Source organism: Lygodium microphyllum, chromosome 6, assembly GCF_053477565.2.
Source record: "Lygodium microphyllum isolate KBCC chromosome 6, Lygodium_microphyllum_v1.1.10, whole genome shotgun sequence".
NCBI lineage: Eukaryota > Viridiplantae > Streptophyta > Polypodiopsida > Schizaeales > Lygodiaceae > Lygodium > Lygodium microphyllum.
The window spans coordinates 138180766-138185460 of record NC_141140.1 but is presented as its reverse complement, the minus strand read 5'-3'; positions in this window follow the sequence as shown (position 1 = coordinate 138185460).

Sequence of the window (4695 nt, the reverse complement as noted above, 5' to 3'; positions counted from 1 at the left end):
ATATATTTTCTTTCAAATATTTAGGGTTTTCCCTTTTGGGTCTTTTTAGTAGGCTTCTCTAACTACATCACAACTAATAGAAACTCCTAGAACGGCCGCCTAGTAGGTCAACAGAACAGGGTCACTAGAACTTCCTTCGAAAACAAGTCTTTTAGTGCCTAACAATATCTTTATAGGAGGCAATGACTACTCAAACCTCCCACAAACATACATAACCTAAACCTGGGACTTCATGCGTCGATCGCCAGTCCCCAACAAACAAAAGAAAGTAACCCTCATAGGCATATATGTCATTAATTGCTTAAGAGAAAAGACTCGGAAAGGGGACGAAATCACCTAGAATGGCCACAAGAAGCTCTTTTGCAAAAAAGGCTCCCTCCAGCAACTTCGTCAACCTATATGGTGCAATCACCAAAATAACAAACCATTACACGTACCTGCACCAAACAGACATAGGGCCCTCTTGGCCTAAAGAAATAGTACATTTGTATTGCAAACTAACTAGCCCTCTTGGCCTAAAGAAATCAAACATACCAGCTCATACCAGCTCAAATAGTACATTTGTATTGCAAACTAACTACCCTCTTGGCCTAAAGAAATAGTACATTTGTATTGCAAACTAACTAGCCCTCTTGGCCTAAAGAAATCAAACATACCAGCTCATATAGATCCCTCCTTGGAAGAAGGCAGATATACGAAAATATGCTCTATTCCAAGGGAAAAAATAGGGCTCTCAACCCTAAACTAAATGCATCAAGTTGTGACCCATACCTCCTGCATATACAGCAAGAGGCGTGCATATAATATGTTGTCTGACCAATCTATGGGTTCAGGATAATAGTGCTAGATGGGTCTCGGCTACTCTTTGCATTACCCAAATCAACCATCACCTGCCATATAACGTATGGTTTGATAACATTCCCCACAAGTGACCAGGTCATGTCTCATTATCAAGAGCAACATCTGGACTAGGACTACGATTGAAAAAGAGGTCCTCTTCATAAGCAAAATTGGCTAGTGAATCCGCAAACTGATTCCAAGAACGTGGAATCAGCTGAAGAGATACGCTCTCAAATTCATCAAGTAGGGTTATAGCATTTCGATGATACATACGAAGAATAGGATTCTGGACTGTATATGTCTCATTCAGTTGATTTAAGATCAGCTAGGAATCCCCTTTTACTAACAACTGCCAAATACCACATTTCTTGGTAGCATTCAGTCCCATAATCAAGGCTTTATACTCCACCATGTTGTTAGTGAACCTTATGCCGAGATAAGTAGCTAATTTCATTGTAACTCTACGTCGGAGATCTCAAATAACTACTCCCAACACTCCCTTTTTTATTAGGACCCCTGGACACCCCATCAAAGTATAATGTTTACGCCCACAATGGGTTTACGTAGCCAGCCATCCAGAACTCCCCTATTCATAATTATGATAGTCAAAATTCAACATATTTAGAGCATGAACTGATGGCTCCATCCCACCTTCTTCATTAAAGACTACAGGGATACTCGTCAAAATCTACAAATAGTGATAGAAGAGCTTAATCTCCCAAATGAATGTCACGTCATCTTGCTCAGTCACTTTATAACCTTTACTCCACTAGATGAGCTTTTCTTGATAATATCGCTACTCTAAGTATGGGTGCTTCAAATAAGGGATCAGTCGACCCATCAACCTCTATTGTTGTTTCCTTGCAAATGTCTGATCAATCGCGCATAGATATGCAAGGCACTGATGTCATTAGCGTAGTCAGAAATAATAAGGTTTAATCTTATTAAGATTAACCTTATTCTTAAACTCCACACCCTCAAGATTTGCCAATAATGCTGTGGATTTATTCTTCATGATCTTGACAATTCTATAAGGACCGTCCCATTTGGGCTCCAGCTTTCCTGGAAATAATTCTCTATGCGCATCATAGTACAACACTAGCTGTCATTTCTTAAAAGTGTATTTCTTTGCTTTTAGCTCATGGAGTTGTTTCCAAAGAATTCTAAGAGGGCATCCCCATCACCCAAAGAATGATTAATCGCGAATCTTATCGTCAGCAACTCGATCTCTAAAGGTAGGAGGCACTCCTCCCCATATATTAACTTGAATGGGGTGTGACCAGTAGCTCGTTTGAATGTCGTATTCTATGCCCACATTGCCACGTACAACTTTTTGTCCCAATCTCGTTTCTTTTCCGATACTACCTTAGACAGAATGCCCACAAGCTGCTTGTTGGTACTCTCGACCTGCCAAGTAGGTTGTGGGTTATAGGGAGTTGTTTTATTATGCTTATGTGCCAAGCCTCAGTCTGATTTTTTTATCACTTTGTTCAGAAAATGCATCCCCCGGTCCGATACTATTTCTTTTGGTGGACCAAATCGACATACTATTTTCTCTAATAGGAAATTTGCAGTTTCCTTCGCATCGTCTTTCCATGTTGCACGTGCTTCCGACCACTTAGTAAAATAATCAGTTGCTATGATAATATACCATTTCTATGCAATGGATTATGGAGTAATAGGACCCAAAAAGTCAATCCCCCACTTCTTGAATGGAAGGATCGCCATAGTAGGAGTGAGTGGTCACTTCCTATTCTCTCAGCTATCATGTCATTGACAGATGTCGCATCTTTTAACGTACTCCAATGCATCTTGGAAAATGGCTAGCCACCAATATCCCGCCCTCAAGGCTTTTTGCGCAGTTAGCTACCCAATGAAATGACCTCCGCAAGCAGAGCCGTGGCACTCTTCTAAGATAAAAAGGACCTCGTCAGGCATTACACATAGGCAATATAAATCATCTATCCCTTACCGATACAACGTGACTATAATTATTTAAAATTTTAAAGCCTACTGCTTAATCTTTCACTTTTCTGACTTTGATATACCAGCTCTAGTCACTCCCATCGATAAATAATACATTATCGTTGCATATCAGGAGGGAATAGATGCCGTGTCAATCTTGAACAATGAGTCCCAATCACTACCTTCAACTAGAGCTTCATTTGGCTCCCCAAAGTCCACAAGGCACTCCACGATACCCTGCAACCTGGGTGGCTTGCACTTAACTTCATAATCAAACTCCTGCAAAGTGATTAGCCACATTGCCAAATGGTTGGGCGACTGTAGCTTATTCGTCAACAGTCATAGCCCTTCTACCTTCTTATATAGGACAACCTTCTCATAAAGGATGTAGTGCCTGAACTTTTTAGCTGCAAAGACCATCGAAAGGCACAACTTTTCCATAAAAGTGTAATCAATTTCGGATACACCCAGCTTCCGACTGGCAAAAGCAATCGGATGATACCACTTCTCTTCCCACATCTGCACTAAACAACAACTAATGCTATGCATGGTAGCTTCTGCTGAAAAGATATAAAAAATTCCACCCCTCATCGGTGCTTTCAGCACAGGTGCTCTTACGAGTTCCTGGTCACTCCACATAAACAAACAGTTAAAGGATAACATATTTGTTAATGGCAACATTCTTTCTACCAAAGTGTTTATGAACTGTCGATAATATCAAAGTGATGACATAAAGCTATGGACTTCTTTAGTGGTGCATGGTGGACTCATGGTGACTATAGCTTTGATCTTGTCAGGATCCATCACAATCCCTAACTGCCTATCTCTCACGGTGGCTGCCCCTAAATCGTCAATAAATACCTTTAGCTCAAAATTGTATGCATTGCTCAAAACATTTTCGTAAAATAATCAACTGCCTATCTCTCACGGTGGCTGCCCCTAAATCGTCAATAAATACATTTAGCTCCTCAGGGAAAATGTCATGAAAGGTCTTATCGGTAGTTCATTGCTAAGAACCATGCGCATTGCATAGACCAAATGCCATCACATGATATGCAAAGGTCCCGAAGACTGTTATGAACATCGTTTTAAGCTTATCCTCTTGTGCAATCGCCATCTAAATATAGCCTACAAAACAGTCCATGAATAAATATATCTCCCTACCCACCAATTGATCTAGAATCTGGTCGATAAAGGGCAGTGGGTAGTAATCCTTAACTATCTGCTTCTTCAACTCTCGAAAGTCCACACACAGCTGGATTTTATTATTTTTCTTCTTCCTGATCACAATTGGTGAACGCCATTCAGTGTGCTACACAGGGAAGATCAAACCCGCTTTCCATAATTTTTGTAACTCCTCAAACAACCCATCCCGCAAATCAAATAGCATATACCTGACTTTCTGTCACGCAAGACGGCTTCTTTCCTTTAACGGAATTGTATGCACTGCGAGATTGGGAGGAATGCCCCTAAGTTAATCACAACTCCAAGTGAAAATATCACGGACTCTTGGATCAAAGTGATATAATCCTCCCATTTCTCCACACTAATCATGGACCCTAGCTTTATTGGCCACTCATCGTCTGGCGTACCAAGGTCTAGCTCGATAACATCCATGTCCCTTATTCTATCTTGAGCTTCTAATGGCTCGTTCAATGTTACTTGATAGACGTCTTCTGTGGTCAATCCCTCTTTGGATTCATTGACGTTTCACTTGCAGACATGTCTTCCATTGTATCTAACTCTGTAGAAGACAGGGGAGCTCGCTCACTTTGAGGTGGTTCAGGATATGCATCGACTACCACACGTCTAGCACCTTTGCCAAATATCAATCTAGCAATAGGTATATCTACTTGACAGTTTGCTTGCAAAATCCAAGGTTCGAATAGT